The 27,493-nt window shown below is 37.9% G+C and overlaps 1 protein-coding gene across 1 annotated transcript in view; it reads left to right on the top strand.

Annotated features, from left to right (window-relative positions):
- Positions 1-2,535: 2,535 nt before the first annotated feature.
- The window catches only part of LOC129721535 (adenylate cyclase type 2), a 178,339-nt gene continuing 153,381 nt past the window's right edge, over positions 2,536-27,493 (top strand). The window contains exons 1-2 of the mRNA XM_055674234.1: positions 2,536-2,780; positions 3,552-3,799. The gene's annotated coding sequence lies outside the window, so the exon portion shown is untranslated. The remainder of the gene's footprint in view (positions 2,781-3,551; positions 3,800-27,493) is intronic.

Below are 27,493 nucleotides of genomic sequence, written 5' to 3'. Positions count from 1 at the left end.
TAAAGCTTTTCACGAATTAGTCATGATTCAAAAATAAACTACTGATAACACAAAATAACACCTTTAGCTCATAAGAACATCTATGCAAAGGTTCAGCTAAATAAAAAATCACAATTAAAAAATATTTTAAATTTAAGACGTCAGTCTAACTAACACATACATTGCGGTTTTTGGTAGTATGTCCTCCCACAAAAAGTAATAAAAAATTGCTCAAAAGTAACAAATTCTCCCCTTTTCGGTTGGGTGTATATTCCACCATAACTCTGAAATACCTGAACGGATTTCTCAGAAATTGATGCCCAAAGACCGAACCATAACTATCGACATCATTTTTTATTCGAAGATGATGACTTTCATTTTCTGTGAAGGTGGATAAAACCGTGAAAAGGTTCCCAGTATTAGTGAGAAAAATGATATTTCAGAAGCCAAAATTACACTTAAGGTCCTGAATTTGGTTTCCGACGACATGCTGAAATCAAAGATGGCGACTTCTGGTTTCTGGAGATCCACGAAAAATCGGGATAATGTCAAGAAACTCAATATCAATGTCCGTCAGTGTTTTCGTTTCCAAGATGGCGACCTCCGTTTTTCGGAAAACGGGATAAAATTGAGGAAAGTGCTTAGATTGCTCGTAACGTACTGCTCTCTATCTCTGCCAAGTGTCGGTAATAATAATTTTCTAGAAAAATATCAACTTGTCTGTCGCACTGACATGTTCTTCATCTTCTATGGAACCCAGCTTCGTTTTTAGCAAATGTGTATTGCCGGATCTATCTCTCGACTCCTTCCATCCAGTTATGTACAGCCTCCTTGGTCACTTTGTTCGCCGCAGAATTCCAGATAGTCTTGAACTGCAGCTCGTTGACAACCGCCTTTCGGTCTTCCTGAGGTTCCGCTTGATGATAGCCCAGTATTTTTCTATAGCGCGTAGGTGTGTTGGGAGGATTCGTGTCCTTCGGCACCACCTGGACCAAGATGCCAAATTCGGCCAAAATACAACAGAACAACTGTGTTGCTTGAGGAAAGGCAACAGACGTGTATTCAGGCTTGCTTGCGACAGCTCGGAAGGAAAGGTTGGGCTTGACACTGCTGGCCATTCTTTTCATCGTTTCGGATTTCGTTCTCTTCCCGATCCTGTCTTTCTGGCAGTCGACAAACCTCCTCCAAACACTTTTATTACGTTGGTTACGGTTGATTTGGCAACATTCAAAAATGTTTCCAACTTGGCGTGTGAGTAGTTCGGATAATGCGTTGCTTCTCTTGCTTCGACGCCACGACTGACGGGCAAATATCAGAATTAAATATAATATATGCTAACACACGCATCTTTAAAATAAGGGGTGTCCAGTTTATTTTGGTACACGATAAAAATAATACGGAAAACCAAAGTTGACCAATTTTTGAGCGTAAAATCCTTGACTATAGGTTGTAGAGCGTTTTCCCCAGCTTTTTACTGTAAACCGTTATCTTGGTTTTAAAAATAAAATCTGATATCAATATTAGGGAGTATTTTAACCTTTTTTTATGTTTACGTATCAAAGGGTATAAAAAAGGTGTCAGACATTATTTATAGTGTTCTTGACGTCATGTCCGATCCGGAAGTAACAATAATACGAGTTTGAAGGAAACAAAAAATTATTTTGTTGCAATTACGTCAAATATTATTATTGGCCAAATGTGAAATTGATTCTCAAGCAGGACCTGGTACTAAGTTAGTATGGTATAAAAATTCCTTAAAAGAATGTTCCATTTTTATGATACTTTTCACGAGACGAATGTCTTTTTGGTTTTCAAATATTGTTAATATTATTTGATTTATTCTTTGACGGTTTTTTTTTTTTTTTTTTTTGAGCTAAAGTATACATAGTTGCTTGACTAAAGAAATTCTCGTTCGTCTATTGATGTAAAATCGCTTATTGCCAGAGTTGTTGAATTGAAATCTTAATTTAAGCAGCTGAAAGAAATAAATTTGTTTAAAAAATCGTACAAAATACGTAGAAATTATGTATTCTGGAAAACTGCAGTTACTGAAATTCTTCGTTCCCATAAACGGTATAACTAATTGTTTATCGATTTTTTTCACTAAATCGAATTTTATGCGTTCCTTGATGTACAAAAATAACTTGAGAGAAACAAAATGCAAACAGTTAATTGGTATGAGATGCATTCGAAAAATCGGCATAAAGGCCGAACGCTCTTGTACTGAATCTTAATCTGACTTAATTTTCAGCGAATAAGCATAAATAAGCGCGTCATGATAATGGCCAAACCAAAGCGAACAATAAATCCAACATTACCGGCAACATTTTCACTTTATTCGAGTCAGATTTAAACCAGTACAAACTCGCTACCGGAAGATGCTCACACCCATCAAAATAACAAACCCAGCGCCTCCTCCAGCCACGCACCACCCACCCTCTGGATCATCCAACCCTTCGCCACCGCAGCTACCGTCCACTTCATAACCGGTAAAACAACAGCATACTGACACTAAGAGCAGCTGCCAGTTTTGGCAGCTCAGTTCTCACTCGCGCATTGAACCGCTAGGACGATTCAGTGATTTCGCTCGGACTGTATTAGCGTGCACGTAAGCTGTCTATCTCGGCCGGAACGAATTGAACGCGATAGCGGCTTGTCAGTGCAGTGCGGTACCCGTGTACTTCTGCCCCGAAAAACACTCCTATCTACTACTAGTAAACCGGCAGAAATCGCAACCATCGATTGCGTCACCGTTTTTGTAGTAACTGTAGCCGGTAACACCATGTAGTATGTTGTAGCAGGTGTGTACATGTTGCTGCATAGATCGAACATTTTCTGATTCAGTAGCCGGTGTCTGATACACGAAACACAGAAGAAGCGCTTATCTTAACGTTGTTGGCATCCCGGACATTATTCTAAAACTGAATAAAAAATATCTGTATGAAGATGCGCGACTAAGGCGTACGACCAAAAATAATAAAATCAATCCGAGTTGTTCTACCGTGAAGTTATGAACTAATCAACAATCTACGATTTGCGGCAATTTGTTGACATGAGGGATACACTTTTTCTGTCAGTCATTATGATTCATCCCTCAAAAAAATTTTCCGATCAAATATTAGTAGCATCGTCATGAAATTGTTTCAAGTGAATAACCACAGCAAAAGTGCCACAAACACACCCAGCATTGAAGCTTTTGATGATGATAATCAATCAGCTTCACGTGTTGCTACCGATCGTTTGTGAAGTGAATCGTGCTGCAGGGCTCATCCCATTAACCGTCGTGTGCTTGTAAATTAGCTACGTGTGTGACTGCCATGCCCGAGGAAATGGCAAACGTTATAGTGCATTCATTCTGTTGTTGGAAGTGCCGATAGAATTTGAAGAATCATTAGACAGTGATCATGGCGAGCCCGACGACCGATTCTCCCAACTCAAAACGGCCTGCCAAGGCCACCCGGGAGAAATTAGGCCAAAACAATATCAATTGTTGTTAATCATAGCAGTGCGAGTCGGTAGCTGCTAATGTCGTTGATTTTGTTTCGCCAAGCAGCGTATTTTTATTTTTCTAGTGCCAAACGGTGATGATCGACACTCGTGCTATCGCTTACCGTCACCGTCGGATTTATTATCACCCGCTTTGAGCGGCAGGTGTTTACAGCTAGGGGGCAAAAATTTACGTGTGAATTATGGCAATCCGGCCGTTTCGCCTGCTGAGAGTATAAGTGATGACTGAGAAGACAAGAGGAGGGTATCTGTGGGGAAATCTGTGCAGATTTGATAAATTAGTGCTCGATGATACATCAGCGGTGTGAAAAACGTGAGTATTTAAGTGTACCTAGGTTACGATTTTAAGCTAGTTTCGAGATAGGAAATGACGCAGTTAAGATTTTCTTTCGAAAAAATGAGAATTGAGCCATTATAAAAAATACAGAACCAAAATAATAAACGGCAATTAATCGGTATTCTTGGAAGGTAAAAATAAAACGCTCGCAAGTCAAATTTTAATGATACCAACTTATCAGCTAAACGGAGATAAGAGCCTTAAACTCGTACCGCAGGTAGTATATCAGGTGCTGCGGTATGAAGTTTGACCTCCATGACAAACAATTATTGGGACGTACTAAACCATAATATTGAGTTTAGTAAAGCGGGCAATGTATGCAGTTTGCGAGGATGCGAAAATGAACGGGAATAGAAGGTGTGACTTTTAGGCTTAGAAAAATTTCCCTCGTCCAGAAAAAAAAATTCTAAGCCTAAAAGTCACACCTTCTATTCCCGTTCATTTTCGCATACTAGCAAACTGCATACATTGCTCGCTTTACTAAACTTAAATGTAAGTCATATATGACAAAAAATGAAATTAGTTCGTAAAAAAAAAGCATAATATTGAGACCAAATGTAAAGGTTCTTGATCCTAATGAATTTCTATAGTAAAATTTTAACGAGTGTTTATCAGAAGTATGTCGAAAATTGTTAGAAATTTTGCTCAGGATAATTATTATTCAGAAAACACTTCAATGGCAGAAACTTGAGAAACGTAACTATTACTGCTTTCGTTGTGGTTTGAATAAAGGAAGAATTATTAACATTTTTATAGAACAAATGTTGTGTACAATTTAATTTAGCATTAATTTTCATCTGAATGCTAATCAGGTAATCATTGCTATGCTTTGCTCAAAAGAGATAATTGTTTGTACTTTTATAAACATGTGAAATTAATTTGAACAGTTGCTTTTCCAGAACTAACAGCAATGAATAGCCTTCATTATATATAATTATTTGCATTCATAATTCACGTTTTTCATTGGCATGAATTTAAATATTTGTTTTAGGTGGTAATAATGTGAAATACTGAAGTTGGTTAAACAACTGTAAACAGTCTATAATATGAGCTTATCGATTGATGATTTGGAAATTTGTAATAAATTTGTTTGACATAGCTTCCGATTCCTCAACATTTGGTAAGTTTATGCAAGCAAATTATACTAAACCGAACATAGAGTAACGTTCAACAATTCAAATTAACAATTTATCCAGATTCATACCATATAACCTCTACTGAATTCTAATCTGGCTTCGAAGCGACAGCTTTTTTAAAACAACTGTTGAAATCTCAGAAAGCATCAAACGATTTTCTTAACTTAAAATAACCTAATAACTAGCATTTTGCAATCGGACCCAAAAAATAATTCTCAGTACGTTCAATGTTGTTATAAAAATGTTTTCCAATCAGAAAAATTTGGTATTGTTGAATTTGAGGGGGGAGAGGTAGAGGAACTACACTATCTCGATTGATTGAAAAAAAAAATAGTTGGTAAGTTTTTTATTGGATTCCAAAATGAGAAAAAGCGAGGAATAGATAGTATTAATAATGAAAACTAATAACTGATAATATTAAATTGAAAACAAAAGGAAAAAGTTATTTATGTGCCCAATCCAACATTTAAAAAATCAATATTTATTTCTATTGCATTTGCACCTTTCCCACTCAGCCATGCATACAAGCTTTCACGCAAGCTGCCGTTTTTTACCACTTGGCGTTTCTTTTGTTTGTTACTTCCGAAGTATAAAATACGATTATGGAAGTAACAAAAAGATTACTTATAAACTGCCTTCTGTCTGTGCATCGTAATTATCTGTAGGAGCAGCGGTTTAATGTTCATTTACACTATCACACGAGATTCCGTAGTCCTTTCTACACCACTGAATTTAGATTTATTTACGAGCTGAAGATGAGGATTGACTATGCACCTCGGAAAGAAGTGTTGTCAATCGGGCTCCAAATTGTAACAAAGATTTCGCAAAAGTTTTCGAAACCATAAACAGATATTTAATTTATATAATGATTTGATTTGATTTAATAATTTAAAAAAGTCTAAACATTTCGCATCTCTTTGTGCTTACATAGCAACGTGTATCCCATAACAAGATAAAGATGCATACAAACGCGCATCTTCGACACCTACAGAAATGACAACATCAGTAATACCTCAGCTGGAAGTGAACCTCACAGGGGACAAGATCGTTGTTACCTATTCCGTTGTTAAGCCGTCCGACTTTACAAAAGCAAACAGACGCGCGTTGTTCTAGTCTGTTTCAACGTTCGATCTGCTACTATTGTTAGCTATACAACTTGTGTACGGTGCGTATTCTTTGTTCGAATCGGTGCTGTGCCATGGAAATAACTACTAGCAGCGAAAGCGAAGAGCAGCCCCAGAAGACCTCATCCATTGAGTAAAGCTCTACTCGGAAGGATATCCAAGCCCCTGGGTATTATTCTTTCGACACGAAATAAAGGTATTGAATACAATATAGATTTGCAGGGATCTGGCATGGTTTTCAACCGTTACCAAGGTTACTAAAGTCCGCCCGAAAAAACTGCGTGTTTGAGTATCGAAACTCAAGCAAGCATACGAGATTTTTTTAACCTTTCCACGCGGACACCACGTGTGTATTCCAGCTCGCATAGTCGACATCGACGTTTTGTGGTTAGTGACTAGTGGCCGTTTCAAGGATTCCAGTCTTCAACCGGTGAAGATACTCGATTGTAAGTAAATGCATTCAGCATCGCTCGATAAGAGCATGAAAACTAACACCCAATCAGACTCTTTTCGCGCGACTCTCACTGGGCTTGCTTTGCCGGGCTATATCCTCATGGACAAGCTACGTCCACCCGTGCGCTTGTTTATACAATTGCAAGCAGTTGGATCATATAGCCACCAACTGCGGCAATAAGGCGTGATGTGGTAAATGCGGAGAGTAACATGCTGATGACGCTTGCGATAAAAGTGCTGAAAAGTGCCTTTATTGTGGGCAGACTTTGCATGCCCCACATACAAACCGTGCCAAGACAAAATTAAGCGGTCTCCGAAAGCTCTAAGCGCACATTGGTAGAAATGCTTAAGGAAGCCGCTGCCTCCAAACTGGTTTCCCTTAATCTTTACGAGGTGTTGTCTGATTCTGACGATTCAGTTGAAGACTCTTCCTTTGCTGAACCCGGGAACTGTAGGAAGTGAAAAACCTCTTAAACTTCTTAGGAAAGGTCTCAAAAATTATCCTCAAACAAAATTTCAGCTCAATCGGATCTGGGTAAATGATGTCTTGAAAGCGTTTTATGTTTGACCTTATCCACTCATGAAGCAAAGCACAGATTCATCCAATATATCCAAATTTCTTATGAATGCTTACGTAAAGGAGAGGGGGACTCGAGAATATCTTACGTAAGATTTAAAAGTTCAAAACAAAAACGAAAACTTGCAAAACAATAATATCACAAGTGTTGTATGCAAAGCCACGACCGCAAGGTTGACTTAGAGCTACATAAGGTTGTTTGTTACATTACTTGTATTGAATATGTTTATAATTTTGTGCGAAAGAAGAGTTTTAGTGCTACCGAATTTCAGTTTGCAAATACATCACTGAACAGGAATGGAACAAACACTAAACAACGCAAACAAGTTTCAACAGTCAGAGTGCATGCAGATTAAAATAATGTTTTACTTTTAATGGAAGCAATCCAAAACGTTTGCGTGTTGTCAAAATACGGCAACTTTTCATTAGAAGAAGTGCCGGGTAATGTATCTACTACTGTTGCTGCTCGCCATTCCACAAAGGTAGCGTTCTACAAGATGAAGTGCTGCTGCATTTACTGGCCCTACCAATATCGTTGTTGTTACCCGCTGTAACTGCCGCTATCCGTTCCCAGTGGCAACTTGCCACAACCTGCTACTGCTGCTATCCGTTTCCACTGCTGCTGCTTCTATCCGCTGCCCCTCCTGCTGCTACTACCAAGTGTCGACTGCTTTTGTCGCTGTCTAGAACTAATTTGAGCAGTTTCGACTCAAACAGGCTCCTATAAAGGCAAAATAGCATATTCCAAATTACTAGGTCTGTAATTCTGTCGACCGTGCTTGGGAAATCCATCATATAACGGCCAATCAGATCAATTGATTGAATTGAAATTCAACAAGAGATGACCATTTTCAATAGTATAGTTGCTTGCCATATTCAGGCTCGACAATTTTCAAGGTTTGATTATGTGATAACCTAATCTTTAGGCAGATAACAAAAGTTGCTCGAGTTTTGCATATTACCGAAGGAAAAGATAATTCAGTGCGTTCTGAGAGGCATGGAGATGAAGTTAAATTTATAACTGTTCTATATAAAATGCAGTTTAAATAATTTAAGAGAGAATATTAATTCTTCAATTAGGCATTAAGTTTATCCTGAAAAGGATAATTTACTGTTTAATACAATATCGGATCATACGCTGATTAAATCTTAGCTTTATGTTATCACTGACTGCGCGAATAAGATATTCTTTGTGATAGATAACGCAGTGAAAAGCTGTTTTAATACTGAAACTCACCGGCTCATGTATTTTGAACGCCAGCTTTCTAAAACGTTGGTGTGTTGTCAAATTGAGGCAACTTTTCATTGAAGGAAGTGGGCGGCTCATGTATCTACTACTGTTGCTACCCACCGCATAAAAGCAGCACTTTATTAAAGGAAGTGCTGCTGCATTAGCTGGCCCTACCACTATCGTAGCTGCAACTGCTGCCATTTATTGCTAGTGGCAACTTGCCACAAACTGCTGCTGCTGCTATCCGTTTTCACAGCTGCTGCTACTATGCGTTTCCACAGCTGCTGCTGCTATCCGCTGCCCCTGCTAGCCGCTATCATTGCTATTCTCTGCACTCCTGCTGCTGCGGCTGCTAAGTAAGCATTGTTGTAGTCGCTGTCTAGAACTAATATGAGCAGTTTCGGCTGAAACAAGCTCCTGTGTAGGCCAAATAGTACATTCCGAATTACTACGTCTATAATTCTGCCGACCATGCTTGGGAAAGCCATCATGTAACGACCAATCAGAGATCGAATTTTGTGTTTTGACACGGCTTGACAATTTTCAATATTACAATAGTTCGAATAATAAAATTACAATTTTCTGCATTTGGCTGGATTTTTAGAGGATTTACCAATCTATTGATGCAAGAACGAAGGAAATCGAAAACTAACCGATTTGTTAGCATTTTAAATTGGACATATTTTTCATTTTTTCCAGTTCTACATTTTCATTTTACATCCCTATGTAGCCGCACTTCCTGAGAGACCTAGTTCTACGCCAAAAAAAGTTAAAATCAGCTGAAAGATTTATAGCTAAAATTCTAACAGTTTAACCTTAGGTAAGTAGTTAATTCAACATATCTGAATGGTCGAATACTTTACTTCGTTTACCTAGTTTTCACTTTTATTTACTTTAACATGGTGTGAACTAAATTGGTGAACTTGTTCTATTTTTATTATCTACGTATATGATACTAGCTGATCCGGCAATCTTCTTCCCCTCCCATTTTTTCTTTGTTTTGATAATTTCAAACATTTTCAATTGATCCTACATGCATCCAAAAATTGAACTTACGATAAGTTTATAGTCTGCAAATACATTACGAATGAGTTATTGAATACGTTGTTTTCAATAACTCATTCGTAATGTATTTGAGTTAAAAAACAAATTGTTTGCAATGATTAAATCAGTCGGAATGATGACACCCTCACCTTTTGACTTCCGTACATGACCACGTTTCTGGAAATACCAACATTAAATGGTATTCGGGTATTTTCTCATTCCGGAAATATCGATGTTGAGTGGTATTCAGTCATTTTGGGCTGTTTTTCAGAAACTGGAAGTCGCCATTTTATAATTCAAAATTGTGTCCGAAATCGATTCTCAGTTTCTATGCATTCTCCCGATTATGTAAATAGCCATATTAGATTGTATTCGATAAGTTTCAGTTGTTTCACAGGACCGGATATTGGAAAGAATTGAAAATGGTGTCTGTGGTCTATTTTTCACTTCTGTGTATCATCAAAAACCCAAATGAGGCAGAAATCGATCATTTTGAGTTGTTTTTTAAAAACTGGAAGTCGTTATCTTAAAATTCAATCTGTTGTCTGAGGTCGATATGTGGCCTCTGTAAATCATCACGATTCCGGAAATACCCATACTGGGTGGTATTGAAAATAAAACATGGTTTGAAAAATTAAACAACACCAGTGAGATAACAAAAAAAGAAGAAACTTGGATATCAAACCAGTTTTTACCATGATACATATGATGAAACTATAATGACAGAAAATAAATAGTAAGAATTTTATCGTTCAGCAAAAAATTGAACAAAAAAGTGTACAAGGTAACAAAAGAACTGGGAGCAAACAGCCAAGAAGCTAGGGAGCAGGCATCCCAATAACAAAGTCTGTTTTTCACTGATTTCTAAGGATATGTTTTCTGTTGCTGTTTGTTCGTGATACCTATCCGCGCTGGCAGTCCGTTAGTTACATTGAAAACGTTTTGGCAACAGAGCATCACAAAGAAGAAGAAGAGGAAGCGTAAGAACTGCTCGGCACCTTACCGACAGCCTTTGTGCAAAGAAAAGCAAACTCGGCGGCTGTGCACTGAAGGATGTGTGTATTTTGCCAATACCACTACTGTCATGAAGGGACGCTCTCGGATGTCATCAAAAAACTGTCATCGCTTAGTACATTTTACCCCTGCTGGGGAGTGCTTGATGATAAATACATTTAAAGAATATACATTTTTACAAATAAAAGAAGATTGTAAATTGTGGGCAGAATATTGTCAACGGTTAATAAAGTAAAATGCAATTCATTTTTATTTAAGTGTTTATAAAAACAATTAAATAATTTATCATTTATCATAAATTTTTATTGAGCGGGGGCCTAGTGTGGTTGGTAACGTCTCCGCCAACCACGCTCGACGCCTGGGTTCGAATCCCACCGCCGACATAGATGTCGGTTGTGATCCACTCACAACCAACCCAACTGGTCTAGATTCAATCCTAGCCGACACCGGGAGATTTTCTGAGGCTATAAATCTCTGGGATCACGCCTTCCATCGCATGAGGAAGTAAAGCCGTTGGCGCCGGTCCGTTAATAAACGGGTCGTGAGTTAGAGTCCTGGGTGTGGCCTCCCTGGGCGTCGGTGATTGGCCACAACAGTGGCGGAACTAGACCGACGGAAAATAAGCGAGAATAAAAAAAAAAAAATTTATCATCGCCTTAAATAAAAATTAATGAAAGACATACACATCGGAAAAACCTTGAATCAATCTATCAATAAATACAACGCAACATAGGAATGATAAAATAATTCGAAAAAAACAAGGCAATTACTTATCAAAACATATGCATACGAATAACACCAATTCCAAGCGAATTCGTCCTAAATAAGCTGTAATCTGAAACGAACATTTTTGATTCTTATAAAACCTTGTATATGTATTTGATTATAGGTTACATGACATTTTTCCTCGAGGATTTTTTTTTGTGAACAGCGTATATGTTTTGATGGGTAAAATATTTAAAAAAATCAACTCAATACCTGTCACCCCTACTAAAAGGCCATGGACGAGTTATAGAAAATAAATTCGCGACTCGAATAACTAAACACTGAGAAAAATCATATTTAAATTTTTTAAGAACGAAATTTTGTACATTTTTGCGTTAATTTTTTTTCTGTAAATCAATGCTCTCAGTGCATATGTGCAATAGTAAATCGCAGCCAAAACTTAAATTTACATAAAAATGTGAACATGAAAATATGTACAAAAATTTGTTGTTCTAATTTCTAATTTTTTCCGTCTTGCGGCAAGATTTAAAAGTGTTTAAATGACAACGATTGTATACGGTTAAAATAATAGCAAAATCAAAATAAAACTATTTTTACAAAAATTAGTTTAATATTCTGATTCAGTGTAAGAACATTTTTGTTTCTATTTTTACAAATCCGAAAATAAATCTCCTGCAACCCGTTCATAGATAATATTTCAGTAAAGAATAAAGTGTTTGAGACACATTTTTTCTGTGATTTTACCGGCTACAATTGATACGCACTTTTGAAAAATAACGCTTGAGTTGAAATGGTCCAAATATCTGTGGAAAAGTCATGCGTCCTCTATTCAAAAGCAAATACAAAGTTTCATTCAAAAATGTTTTGGTGATAATTAGTTAAACACTTTATGAAACAAAAGTATATCGGATCGGTGAATAGTTGCGGGAAATGGCATTCTTCAGAATTATGAAAGCGAAAAGACGAGCTAGAAGCCAGTGACAATTCAAAGGATAAGAATCTCTAGATAGGAAATATTCAATGATTATTATTATTTCTTAGCAACAAAATGAATAATTCGTAAATTAAGAATTCGAAAAAGCGGTTGGTTTTTTATATCAGTAGTAGTTATAAAATGTTTTGCTAGTTCAAGCATTGTTAATGTTAATAATCAAACTCCAAAACGCGCGATTGCATCATAAAAAGTGTTTGAATAGATTGTTGAAAATAAAATTCTAGTTTTCAAACTTTCAAGATCCTGGTGGTATAGTACGTACAGCATGTTAAAACCAAAATTAATCCACCTAGCGGTCAGACCCAGCCTTTCTCGTTCAAACTTATTATTTGTAAAAAAATAGATCTACATGGACGCTTCAATCCAATTTTTTCTCTGTATGCCTAAAGGGCACTGGGTACTGAAATGCCACTGCGACATTCTTGCTGATTGTCTTTTGTGGCGGGCCCCGATTGCTGTGCACAGGTTACGGATTGCTCGTTCTCATTGATGGAGTAGAACTGTTTTGTTGTAAACCTGTACCCCAATTAGGTACAACATAGTTGATGAAACTAATTACCTGTTTAGGATTAGAGCTCCACACTTGGTATGGAGTTAAAAGGTAGCTTCCTAAAAAGTTGTACCTAGAGGAAGCAAGAGCTTCGCAAGAGCCAAGCAAATGCTCTGTACTCTCTGGTTCAGATTTGCAGAATCGGCAGGTGTCGTTCAACACTACACCGATTTTCTTTGAATGATAAAAAGCGGGACAGTGTCCGGTAAGAAGTCCCGTGATTATCCGTAGTTCATTACAATTTAGACTAAGTAACTTTCTGGCGGTTCCGGGGTTCGGATAGATTAACTTTTTAGCATGTCTACAACCCTGTACCTGTTGCCATTGGGATGCTATTTCTAGCCTTTCTCAAGTTAGTAGTTCGCTTTTGATAGCGGAATCGGACGTACCCAGAATCGGCTCGGGGCCAATAAACCGCTGAGCTGATCCCTGTCTTGCTAGGTAGTCAGCGTGTTCATTACCCTCGACTCCGCAGTGTCCGGGCACCCAAAACAGAAAAACTGAATTCTGTCGGAAAAGTTCCCGTAGAGTTTCAATGCATTCCCAAACAAGTTTGGAAGCGCATTTGACGGACTTAAGTGCTAGTAGTGCTGCTTGACTGTCCGAGAATATACCGATTTTCGCATGTCTGTAGTTGCGTTCCAGACATATTTTTGCGCAGATATATATGGCATATACCTCTGCTTGAAAAACGGTGGGCCATTTTCCCAGGGAAACGTATCCCTGATACCGGATCCGTATATACCAGATCCCGTAAGGGATCCCATTTTCGAGCCGTCCGTATAAAAACTGACGATGCCAGGTGGAAGATTAGGCCCTCCATTGTTCCACATTGAGCGGTTGGTTTCCATCACTCTACATATACGGAACATCCATGTTGGTCCTAACGTCCGTCCAGTCGGAGACTGTAGTTATTGGCGGAGTTAGTTTGAACTCCCTAAGTATACGAAGGTGACGATTTGGTCCCCTTCCAGTATAGTTATCCTCCTTTGCAACCTTAGAGCGCCAAGCTATGTTTCCTTTTTCACGTGAAGATGTAGAGGCAGTAGGCAGAACATTGCTTCCATGGCTGCAGTTGGAGTTGTTCGCATAGCGCTGGTAATCGAAAGACATGCAAGTCTTTGAACTTTTTTGAGTTTGGCTTGCGCAGTCACTTCGTTCACCTTAGGCCACCACACTAGGGCAATGGTCTTGTAAGACCAGAGTGCCAAGTCTGGTTTCAGTTCCCAGGTCTTACCGAACAGAGTTCTGCAGGCCCAGATCGCTGAGATCGCTTTCTTAGCGGCATGATCCAGTTGTGCAGACCAGTTCAGTTTCTTGTCCAGAATAATTCCGAGATATTTGACTTCATTGCTGAAGCCCAGTGATGGAGATCTTCCTTCGTCTGCCGAATGGAATTAGGACTGTTTTTAAGGGGTTTATGTTTCGACCCTCCTGTAAACACCATGACATGGTGGTATTCAGAGCCGTTTGCATTCGGCTCGACAGAGTTGCGTCACCTTTACCTCAGACGATGAGGACGATGTCATTGGCGTATCCAATGACCTCATAATCAAGCTGTGAAAGCTTGTTGAGAAGTGCGTCGGCAACTAGTGACCATAACAAGGGCGAGAGAACTCCTCCTTGCATCCCTTGATCACTGACATTGTTACAGACGAATCTCCTAAGGTTGCTGTGATCACTCTGCTAGAGAGCATTGCGTGTATCCAGCTCCTTGAAGTGTGGTCGATTCCGTTATGAGAAAGAGCCGTATCAATTGATGCAAAGGACGTGTTATCGAAGGCCCCTTCAATATCAAGAAAGGCACATAGTGCCGTCTCCTGATAACTCAGGGACTTTTCAATCAACGTCACTAAGCTGTGAAGAGCAGTTTCTGTTGACTTGCCGCTTTGATAGGCATGTTGGTTCCTATTCAGCGGGGAGTTTTTAAGAAACTCATCACGGATATATTTATCCATTATTTTCTCCATCAACTTGAGAAGTGATGAAGTCAGACTTATGGGTCTGAAAGTTTTAGGTATGGTTTTGTCCTTTCTTCCAACTTTGGAGATAAACACTACCTTCACCTTAAGCCAGTTATCCGGAATATGGCCCAGGATAAAGCTGGCTCTGAAGATGTTGATGAGTTCGGACATGATAACTGCGTCCGATTTTTGTGGAAAGATGGGTAGTATGCCGTCTGGACCTGGAGACTTCATAGAGTCGAATGAGCTTAGAGCCCAACCTATTGAAGCTTCTGTGAACAGTCAACGGGCCAGCAGGATGGACTCCCGAGACGTCATATGTCTCGAATTGTCCTGCCGTGACCCATCACTATTCAGTTCTTCGGTCTCTGTCGATCCAGGAAAGTGGGTGTTCATAAGAACCTCCAGCGTTTCCTTGGTAGTGACAGTAAGGCATCCATCCTCTTTCCTCACTTGTCCTAAACCGTTAGCATGGTCTTTGGATATCGCCTTTTGGAGCCGCGTAGCTTCCGGCAGAGTTTGGATTCTTTCACAGAAACTAACTCTGGATTTCCGTTTAGCCGATCTGTATCTGTTTCCCAATCTGTATTCCTAGGATTTCTGAACAGCTCTCTTTTCAGAGGGTTAGCCTCTATATTAAAAACAATGTGTCTGTGGTCCGACAAACTAGTTTCATCGGAGACATGCCAATTTTTAATCTTTTCAGAATCAGAAGCGCTATACAGAGTGAGATCAAGGACCTCCTGTCTGATAGCGTTGATAAACGTGGGGTTATTTCCTACATTACATACATTGACATTGTTAGAAGTAAGGTATTCAAGTAGGTACTCACCCCTAGTGTTGGTGTCCGAGCTGCCCCAGATCGTGTGGTGAGCGTTGGCATCGCAGCCAATCAGAAACGGCTTGTTGATGGCTTTGCAGTGCCGCACGAGCACAGCAACTTCGGGTGGCGGTATATCACCTTGGTCGCCCGGGAAGTAGGCCGACGTGACAACCATTTACTGCTTTCCTCTGGTTGTCGGTACTACAACCGTGACGGCAACGACGTCGCGTTGGATAAATTCTGTAATAGGTAAAAATTTTAGTTCTCTATTTAGCAGAATTGCAGTCCTTGGTTTGGACTGCGTGTCACAGTAGATTAACCTACCGTTAGGAGCGTTAGGTCCGAGAACTTTGGATTCGTTGATCCACGGCTCCTGGATGAATGCAGCCGCTAGCTGCTCTTTGGCGAATCTCCTGCAAAGAACACCCGAGGCGCCTTTTGCGTGATGGAGATTCGCTTGCACGCAGCGAAGGCTGCTCACTTTGCAGTAAAGTTGCCGTCTTTGTCCGGATCGGAAGATGATCCTGGTATTGGCTGACGGCTGCCAACAGCGATTTGGCTGGTTGATGGAAGTTGCTCTTCCTCACTGTTCTGCTTCGGTTAAATCCAATAAAAGTATATTAACTCTTTAGGTTCTAAAATATTGATGTTGTAATTGATGTATAGAATAAGAACTTTGACGTAATGTTATTGCTTGAGAAATAGCGAAATAAAAGCAATGACTTTTAATTCCGAACATTTTCATCACGAGCGATACCGGGAACGTTCAAATAGTACGAAACCGCATTTGAATTATCCTTCATTGAATCCTAAAAAAACTTACGTTGTTTACCCTGGTGTGTGGTTTTCCACACATATAACTTTTCATTTTTTTTGGACAAGAAACAACTTAATTTTGCCCCAAAGATATTTTTTTTAATTAGTGCTCACATATCTGAAGCTATTGGTACCAAACAATCCTATTTAGAAAATCGGATAGGGTGTGTATGTGTGCAGAAGTATGTGTATGTGTGTTTATTTTCATTCTTACGACCAATATATCTCGTTTTTCTCAGCATCGGCTGAACCGATTCGATTGTTCTTAGTCGCGTTTGAAAGAGCTTAAGTCTAGTTATTTAATGGTAAATATCGTTTTGATCCGAAGGTTCATTCAGAAATGACGTAACAAAATGTGGTCAGCTTATATATTATAGAAACAGGATTAATTGGTACCTATAGCTTCAGGTATGAAAGCACTTAATGAAAAAAATATGTTTGGGGCAAAATTAAGTTATTTCTTGTCCAAAATTAATTCGAATGTTGTATGTGTGGAAATCCACACACCAGGGTAAACAACGTAAGTTTTTAAATATCTCATCAACCCTTTTTCCCTTGGAAAATATATATTTTGTGTAAGATTGATTGTTTAGGAATTGTCAAGAAATTTCGTCAAAATCGATCGAGAAGTTTTCGAAAAAAAAATCGAAACAAAATTCATTTGTGTGGTTTTCCACACAAGGGTACAATGAAGGTTATGTTGAGTCCACTTATATTGATCATAGCAGGTATAGTTTGAAACAGTCTTTGAATTTCTCTTCGTTCCATAACTTTTGAACCACATATCAAGTTGTTATGAAGTTAGTTATTTGTAAGTTTATCTCTTAAACTCGTTCGTATGACGCTAGTTATGTTGAATAAGTCGTGTAATCTTTGAGATAATAGACTCGTTGTTTTAATATATAACGGTTGCTTAAGTTCGATTATAATCGAATGAAATGGGAACGTATAGAGCAGCCGAATTATGAAACCACTTGTTATATCATAACTCATCAATTAACCCTTAACTAGCCCGCTCTTCTGATATTAATATTGATCAAATCGGTTGTGTAGTTTCTGAGATAATGAAGTTTCGTGATTTTTTCATTTTGGTACATTACAGAAGAAGTTACCGTCCGATTACAGTTAAATTCAATAGGGTGTTTTGAGGCAGCTGGACCTCTCATTTGACACTAATTTAGTGAAAATCGGTTCAGCCATCTCTGAGAAAAGTGAGTGAGTTTAAGTAGTCTTGTGAATATTTTATTTTTCATAGCTGGATTTCACATTTTTAAACATAACAGGCAAAGTAATAGTTCGATTGCAAAAAAAATCAATAGGGTCTTATGGGGCAACTAGATCTTCCATTTGACACCGATTTTATGAAGATCGGTCCAGCCATCTCTGAGAAACATGAGTGAGACTAAATAGTCTCGAGAACACGTTTCTTTGCATAACTTTTGAACCGCATGTCCAATCTTAATGAAATTCAAAATTTAAGGGTTTTTTAGGTAGTCCGTTCATTTGAAATTATTTTGTTCAAATCGGTTGCGTAGTTTCTGAGATATTGATGTTTCGTGATTTTTACATTTTGATACATAACCTCTAAACTCAAAATCCGATTACAATAAAATTCAAGAGGGTCTTATGGGGCAGCTAGACCTTTCATTTGCAATTAATTTCATTGAAATCGGTCCAGCCATCTCTGAGAAAATCGCGTGAGTTTGGGAGAGCGTTACACACACATACACACACATACACACACGCACACATACAGAAAATGCTCAGCTCGTCGAACTGGGTCGAGTGATATACGACATTCGGCCCTTTGGAGCACTTTTATACCTTTAGTTTTTTCAGTGATTGCTATACCTTTCTATGAGAAAGGCAAAAAGCATTTCTGATTTGAAATGCATCGTTATCGAACACAGTTTCGCGTAATTAGCAGTTAAAACTGACGCCAACCAACAGCGTGTTCACAAATACCAGAAGAAAGCGAAATTTATTAACTAGAAGAGCGATGGTACGTTGTGGTACTGACCGATAGAAACCGAGTCATGAAAAAACTATTTACAAACAGCTGGTGTCATTTATTTACATGCACTTGATCCTCCGCATTAAAGTGCATCCGTTCTTAAATTAGAACCTACTTCTCAACGGGTAATTACCCGGCTCAAAACAGATTGTACGACCTACAGTAGTTTGTATTAAACAAGTATGAACAAATTATACAGGGTGCGTGAGGAATCCAGGCATCCGATATATCAGATAATTTTAAACTGTAAGGTGTCAGATGTAAACAAACACAATTGAAAACAGAAAAACGCATATTTTCTAACTAAACCAATCTGCTAATCTATGGAATGGATTCTTCTTAGTTCACTTTAGATTTCTCATAAGTTAGAATCCTCAAAAACTCACTTAAAAGCTCTAGATTTGATATTATAGTCGGGCATTTGCACTCGAAAACTCATTTCATTCAATCGGCTACGTCAGAAAACAAAATCCGCGCATTGTTCTATACGGCTACAACGAGACTTGTTCAGCAGCCAACCAAAGCTCATAACCAGCGGACCACTTTTTATTTTAATCACTAAACAAAATCACTCACTACACTAAGAATACTTTAATTTTTGGAATGTTCACCTCAAGTTTTTAAAAACAAGCTTTGAATTAGCAGAAATATATGAGATGAATTTCTACAATTCCTAAATTTCAGCTGTATGTATTTTCATCTGTTTTCACTGCTTTGAAGAAAATCAAAAGTTGCCAAATCAGTTTCTGTTAATACGAAACAATCATACTGAAAATGTTAAATTATTCCGACATAATTGACATAAATTGACAGCACTGCAGTGGTTACCTAGGTTATCAATTTTGCACGTAAACAACTTCAGCGGATATCTAGGTAACCTACTACGACGGGCTGCGGCTACATTCATTCATGATAATGTGATTCATTCATAATAACCATAGTGATGAATATAGGGCTATCGCACAGTGCGTTGAATGTATGGGAACGCGGGACAAAAATCAAAACAGCCATTCTAGTATTATTTTTAATTGGTGTGACACGAAAAATGTTTAGTACCGATGAGAGCTACTATTTACAAAATTTACGAATGTCAAATACATCATCGCAAAAATGTCTCAAACGCCATTTTTTGTATAGTAGCATAAAATTATAATTTTCCAAGAATACCATCCATTTCGAGATAAAAGGCTTGAAAAGCATATTAATATACTTTCTAGACAATGAAAAAGTGACCTAAACGTCATAACATTCAGTTTTTATGATTATTTCTATTTAATTCTCTTTTAATTATGTTTATTTACGGTTTACTGTTGCAAAACATCTAGACATTTTTAATCCAGGAATCTTTTATGTGTTTTGCACATAAATAACGTGTTATACATAAAAATAAAGGACAGATGTACGACAAATTGCTCACTCTTGGTTCTAGAGGTATCATTTGAAAACGCGTATTTCAGTTGAAAGAGCAAACTTGAGCAATGGCAATCACTTCCAAAGTTTGAAGAACATTTCAAGTAAGAGGAAAAAGTGAAATTCAGAGAGGTACTTTGGGGTACTTTTTTGACAATCGATTTTGAATCGAAAGTGCCTTTTTTCTCTAAGCATAAATAACCATGACTAAGAAGCCTTTAAATTCCAAATGCGCTACGTTATGTCACGATAGTAACATGTAAAATATAGTAGTTACATGCCTCTACCGTTGCCATTTTGGTTTTAACATGAAAAGATATAGAGTATATTAAAAAAGTAATTTGAAAACTAAAAAATTTTTTTAAAAATAACGTGTCACTTGAATAGTTGAAACCAGTTCGTAGTAGATGCGTGCCATAATCGTATGAGTGAACTTGGGAGATAAATTATATTATTATAGTATGTCTCAAATATGTATAAAACAGACCAGCATATAGAATTGGTACAATAAGAAATACACTTTTTTGATTTTTGTCTATGGAACGTTGCACTGTGCGTCGTGGGATTAAGTGATTCAAGTTTAAAAAATTCATGGTTAATCTAGCTAGTTTTAGTAAATATACAATGCTAAACGATTCCATAAGAGCACGTAAGCACATTTAGTTTATTTTTTCAATGATTTCGTGAAAATTTGGTGTTTAATCCGTGCATTCTTCGTGAATATCGGCTCAATGAGATGAATAATGGAGCAGTTCCCCTATGTCTAACTGGAGAGAATTTTCTACAACATGTCGTTTACTGCAAAAATTCGTCACGCACCCTGTACTTACAGAGTGGTTGGTCCAATTTACTGTCCTCTGACAGTGTAACCGAAAGTCTACAGTGCTTATCCGAGCATTTCCGCGTCAAAGCGAGTGCAAGACGGTTTGTGTGATTTAATTTCGAAAATAATATTAATTATAGCAGACACCGTCATCAGTGACGACGCGAATCCGCTCGCTGTTGGTGCTGCAACGAATAACGCTCTCCTTTGGCCTTCGGCAGTGGAAATGCTAAGATGTTGTATTAACAGGATTTCTAAACAGTTTTAAGCAGATCAACGAGCAAATCCAATTATTATTTTAATCATTCATGCATTAAATCAAACTATTATCCGATCATGACGCATTTTGTCACCATTGTTGTGCCTGATTTATTGTTCTATTGCATTGCAGTTGTCCTGCAGCAGAGTGCATCGTTTGAAAGGGACACAGATAGCCTGCCGGTGTATAAATCGAACGTGGATTAAACCCGCTTAAATCGTGTGAGTTTTAATTAATGCAATTTTCCATAAGCCACAGAGAGTGGCCGGTCATGCCAGTGCTTCAGGGCCCCAAAGGTAGTACCCCACGTGAGTGTGGCTTGAAGCAATTTCGCAAACTGGGATGATTGGTTCAGCCTGTGCTACCGCTCATAAGTTAATTTCGAATAGCCGTTTCAGTAATTAATGCTGTAGGGAACGGTATCACACGAGGCCGTGGAAGGATTGAATTTGTTGAAGTTGTTTTCTCGCGCAGGGATTACGATCAATTGTATTCCTTTTTTTGTTCTGATTTCGATAGAAACATTGCATAGGAATATAATCGGACTTCATAACACTGCTTTCGATGCATCAGAGGCACACTTCTAAGTTTTAAAGTTTTTTAACATGGAAGCGATTAATAGGTTTAAAATTCGGAAAATACTTAACCCACATAACCCAACACTTGTTAATACACAAAACATGATAATACCAAGTATCACAACATCTACAGACGTAAAAAAAGACAGCAAAAGTAGCATCACCACAGAGAATAGCGTACACTGTGACATATCTATTTTATGACAAATAACGACAGGTGCCATTGAGGTAGTTTTAAAATAGACAGTCTTTCATTCCGGTAACGAAGCACGAAACAACACAAATGAATCATTCAACTCAAACAGCACTTAAAATAAACCTATTAAAACCACGTGCGAAACGCTTCATAAAATAACAAATAGATCAAAATATCATCGCCCCTGCTAAGCGAACATAAACCCATTCAATTTATATCTTCATTAGAAAAACCTTCTGCTCTAGCCCTTGATAGCACGCGGCTGTCCGATTGAAATAAATTATGTAACCCATTGATTTACGATTATTAAATATTTGCTCACTCCATAACCAGCTGAAATAAAGTCTGAATGTGACCATAAAGTCTGAATGTGGGCAAACAATCGCTTCAGATCCGCTGGCAATTTTCTGGTAAACCGCAGTAAAGTTTTTTTTTAACTTTGCTCCTGGTGTTTCACCGCTGGTGTCTGATTCCTAGAATACTTTCAAATCACCGACTCCTTTATTAGAAACTGGAAAAGGGTGAGTATTAGACAGGCATTAGACGAAGCAAATATTTGCTTTATTTGGTACGGAGTAAGTTTTCAGGTTAATACATATGCCACACTGTTACACTACAGCAAATATTTGCTCGCAATTCTGTTTGGTGAAACGGTAGCAAAGCCTCTTCACTCATTTTTTTTTTTCAAATATATTGCTATGCCAAAGAATTAAAAGGCGTAAAGAGAACAACAGTCCAAACCTATTTGGAGTTGGTATCACCATTAATTAGAGAGTATAATTCCGCGTTAGAATTTTGATTGATCAACTGGAATGTTATATCGCCATTCGGCGGGCGGTTTCTTGTAAAAAAAACGGGAAGAAAGCGATATATTACTAAATTATCAGTTTAAGGGGTTATATACCTTTTTAGTTTTCAAAAAACCGAAAAAAAAATTATTGCATTATCTTCAAATACAACATTTTTGGAACATTTTCACAATTTTTCATAAAGATCTGAGCAATAGGAAGAAAGTTAGAGCGATTTGCAGCGCGACTCGCCATGGCCGCATAAGCTAAGCTTGAAACTTTACACGCGATTATCTCGGAATAGTGTTTTCCGAAAAATGACTTTTTTTTTTAATTTTCGTTATTAAATTCGCCGGTCCTTAAACGATCGCTTATCGAAACATACAATTACATTTTGCCGCAAAAAAATTTTTAATGCAATTTTTAGCGCTCAAAACGTGCATTTTTTAGGAAAAACGTTCCCGTTTGCACTAAAAACCAAATACTCATAAAAGCGATCGTTCAAGGACACGGCACACTTCTAAACTAATGAAATACTATCCTTTTTTTGATTTTGGTTGACCCGCTGAGTCTCTATCAGGATCACCGCAAGCCTCTGCAAAAAAATAGCGTTTCGGGGAAACGGCCATTACTCCAGTAATAATTGGTATATCTCAAAATCAAATGTATTATTTTGTTGTTGATAAACTGTACTTTCAGAAAATCACTTTGATGCAATGAAAAGGGTTCTATGCACTTAAAAATAAATTCAAACTTCCCTCATTTTTCTCGACCAAAAAGGTATATAACCCCTTAATACGACTCAAAATAAGTCAGCGCAATTACACTGATTTTGAGTTTGGGAAATCCTTTATTTCTGGTCGCGTTGGCTATGGGTTTCAAATTTTTTTTTATCAATTTACCTACTGGTAAAAAAAAATCAATAAACAAAAAAAAAATTCAAGCAACTATTCGCTCAGTAGTGAACAGAACGGCATCAGTCGAGGCAAATATGTGACTAATTTTACGTTTACTGAATGAGACAGCAAATATTTTCTTTTTTTTTTTTTTTTTGTTCACAAAACATTTATTTGACACGGCACAATACAAATTATTGTTTTACGGAGCCAATTAATCAGCAAATATTTTTGACAAATAATCAAAGCAAATAGTTTGATATCACACAGCAAGCAAATGTTGACCGTTATTTCAAGCAAATATTAACTTCGTGTAATGCCCTTCTCAGAGCTGCTATACACTTTGACGACATCAGTTTCAACTTTTGATAGGGTATTTTGTTTAATTACTCTATTTTATAGGAAACCATACTAATTCTTGCGAAATTTTTCGGGAAACTCGGAAATCCCGAGATCCCGGAAATCAATATTTCCGTTCCCGGGATAACGGTAATTAATGTATTCTTATACAGTTCGCCACTTATGATGAAGAAAACTCTTCCTTTTTGTCAGCTTTGTTTACAAGTACCGAAACAAATCATAAGATACCCAAGTTCCTCACTTTTGTTTTTAACGCAATGAAGAAACAGTACAAATATGTGAAATTGGGAATGAACCTACACGCAAAATGTACATTTGTTACCTTAAAAGTAATAACAAAAGTCTTAATATTGCAACAAATATTTTACTTAAAAAGCAATAACATTCATCTCCAGTTAAATAACAAGAGGAAGGTTGCACAGTTAATTGCGGAGTTTCATCGCTACGTGGCGCTAGTGGGCACGAAATTCGTCGTATTTTGACCATAACTTATCTCATGACTCCGTCCTCTCAGAAAGTTGTGATCTACAGCAAACTTGTTCAGAATGTGAAAGGCTTTTGGATGGTGGACAGTTTATTACAGAACTCCATCGCTACGTGACGCTAGTGTACACGAACTTCCTTATATTTTAACCTTAACTTTCTAGTACCCAAGCCTGCCTTTAGACGGGCTTCAGGTTAACCTTTATAATTCTTCAATTAATACTTTTAAAAGATTTTATAGATTTATAGTACCAGAGCCGTTCTAAAGGCGGGCTTGGTTTTGGATGGGCACAAAATCTAGCAGAGCTGGAAAAGGGGTCCCAGGGAAAGAAAAAATATCCTTTTCTCAAGCAAAACTGAATTTTAAAGGTCTTCAATCTCAACAACTCGCTTACTAAACAGTTTCAAAATCTAAAGAATATTTCTTTTGAAAGATATTTGTACTATTTGATTCCGAACAACAATATGCAAAATGTATTCTAAATGTTTTAAGAATAGAGGATCTAAATATGGGTTACCCCATACGAAGTGACACCGAAAAAGCACAAAATTGATCGTGTCTCAATGTCTGTCTGTCTGTCTGTCTGTCTGTCTGTCTGTCTGTCTGTCTGTCTGTCTGTCTGTCTGTCTGTCTGTCTGTCTGTCTGTCTGTCTGTCTGTCTGTCTGTCTGTCTGTCTGTCTGTCTGTCTGTCTGTCTGTCTGTCTGTCTGTCTGTCTGTCTGTCTGTCTGTCTGTCTGTCTGTCTGTCTGTCTGTCTGTCTGTCTGTCTGTCTGTCTGTCTGTCTGTCTGTCTGTCTGTCTGTCTGTCTGTCTGTCTGTCTGTCTGTCTGTCTGTCTGTCTGTCTGTCTGTCTGTCTGTCTGTCTGTCTGTCTGTCTGTCTGTCTGTCTGTCTGTCTGTCTGTCTGTCTGTCTGTCTGTCTGTCTGTCTGTCTGTCTGTCTGTCTGTCTGTCTGTCTGTCTGTCTGTCTGTCTGTCTGTCTGTCTGTCTGTCTGTCTGTCTGTCTGTCTGTCTGTCTGTCTGTCTGTCTGTCTGTCTGTCTGTCTGTCTGTCTGTCTGTCTGTCTGTCTGTCTGTCTGTCTGTCTGTCTGTCTGTCTGTCTGTCTGTCTGTCTGTCTGTCTGTCTGTCTGTCTGTCTGTCTGTCTGTCTGTCTGTCTGTCTGTCTGTCTGTCTGTCTGTCTGTCTGTCTGTCTGTCTGTCTGTCTGTCTGTCAAGCAAATAAAACCCAATTTAGCTTGAGGAGGTCTTTGGGTACGAGAAATGTTTTTATGCAGGTTTGACATTTCCCCCTCCTCTGAAAGGAGTGCCAGTTGAGGTTTTCGTTTAATTGCTTGATTCGTCATGCATTTGCAGACTATACAGAAATTGCAATCCGTTTGGAATCCAAACGCCTGCGAAATTTTCAAATTAATTAAAGTAAACAATATGGGTGGGGCGAAGTTTTTTATTTAAATCTCTAAAAGAAATGTTGGTATCACCACAATTCACAGGAATAGGTAAAAGATTCAAACCGGAAGTGTTAAAACGACAAACCGAAATCCAGAAATGGGGCGCAAAAAAGATGGCTGCATTAATTTTCCCAGTCAAACGACACACAAAGGTGATGATGTAAGATGAAACTTATTTGACTCTGGATGGCAACGACTGGCAAGCAACTGGATGTTTTACATCTCCGCATAAACCTTTTGACTACGAAGGGAGATACATTTCACTTGCAAAATTTACCAAGGAAGTTCTATTGTGGCTAACCATAACCAATATCAAATCCAGTACTTTTTCCCTTCGGGTCTGGCAGTTAATGCGGAGGTTTACCAATGTAAAACTAAAAATTATGCTGACCAGATTTTAAACGAAAAATAGAGTTGATCAATCTAATAGATTTAAATCTACAATATTTTTTGTAACTTTTTAAGAATCTTTTCAAAATTCCTTTGGCGTTTCTTCAAAAGAATTGATTTAACTTATATGCAATAACCGTTTAATTAGCTGTAAATTAATTAGTAACGAAAATTCTTTGTAGAAATTTTTTTTTGAAAGCTTATAAAATTTCCACGTGAATATATAGCGTAAATTTGGAAAACATTAAAAGTCAGATGCCCAAATTTTCCATTGAACATGCTAAATACTTTAGCAAAAAAACTATTGAACACAGACATTTTTTTCACCAGCGAATCATGATAGAAAAGATTGAAAAACTCAGCTAAAATCATTTTATATTCGGGAGTTCAATTAACCAACACTCAGAATAAACTTGAAATAGAAAAATCAGAAAAAATATGCCTGGGTTTGAAAATTCGCATATAAAAACTCGTATATTGAATTAATTTTCACATCAAAAATAACCATAATAGTACTTTAAGATTGAGATCAAATATTAAAACAGTTGAAGCAATATTTCGCATCATCCTAACAGTAAACTATTCATTCTTACCAACTAAAATAGCTGTAACCTCATTGCGAATCTTCAAAACCGTATCGCTGCGATGGCGCAATGTACATAGTCTCTTAATTACAGCCAGATAGATGTGGAAAACTCTGCCTTATTTACTCATATTCATATATCAAAGTTTCCATGGTCTTACTAAGTTGCCTCTTTAATATCCCCAAAACCACGGACTATTACTTTGATCTAGAGCAACCGCAGCTGCTGTATGGCTGCTGGAAAACTTTGTCATAAATATTTCTACCTTCCATTAATTTTCATCCACGTTCAACTTGGCCCCTATTCGCTCGTTCAATTTCAGCAGGGCACACACACTGCTAGTAAAGTTGAAAATCACCTACTCTTGCTCAAAGTCGGTTCCACATGTTCGATCGTTATCGATTGCCATTATGCCTTGCGTGGGCAGAATAAGGGTTGATGACGATAAGTACACTGAAAATGCAAATCACCATGCAAATAAGTGAATAAATCAGTACAAAACTAGTTTTCGCGGAACTTTCCTTAATTATTTGATCATAACCACCTGATTAGCTTACCTCATTAGCAGTCCACAGCATGGAAACAACAGCATCACACTCAACTAAGGCTCGGGAAGTTTGTTATCAACCGCCAGTAGAACTTGTATCAGTAAGGATTGATAAAACTCATAAATCTGTAGAGCTTATAAATAATTTCTATCAAACGAGAACCGGGCGCCGTTGCTGGTGGTGTCGGTATAGTTTTATTCCGTCCCATACGGGCTAGAGCAATGAAAAGTATACTCGATATCGACATTTTTTGTAATTTTCTTTAATGGTTGCTGTGGTTATAAGCATCCCTCAGGAGGCAACGGGTAACAGGTTCACATTTTCGTAGTGCCATTGAATAAATAATTTAGCATGAAAAACGATACATACGCTGAGGTTTGCTTCACATGTTGCTTCCAAAAGGGGGGTGCCATATGGCTTCTAAAAGCCGCCTGATGATA

The sequence above is a fragment of the Wyeomyia smithii genome, chromosome 2, assembly GCF_029784165.1.
Source record: "Wyeomyia smithii strain HCP4-BCI-WySm-NY-G18 chromosome 2, ASM2978416v1, whole genome shotgun sequence".
NCBI classification, from domain to species: Eukaryota; Metazoa; Arthropoda; class Insecta; order Diptera; family Culicidae; genus Wyeomyia; species Wyeomyia smithii.
The sequence above is the reverse complement of the archived record's forward strand: the minus strand, read 5'-3'. Positions and strand labels throughout refer to the sequence as shown.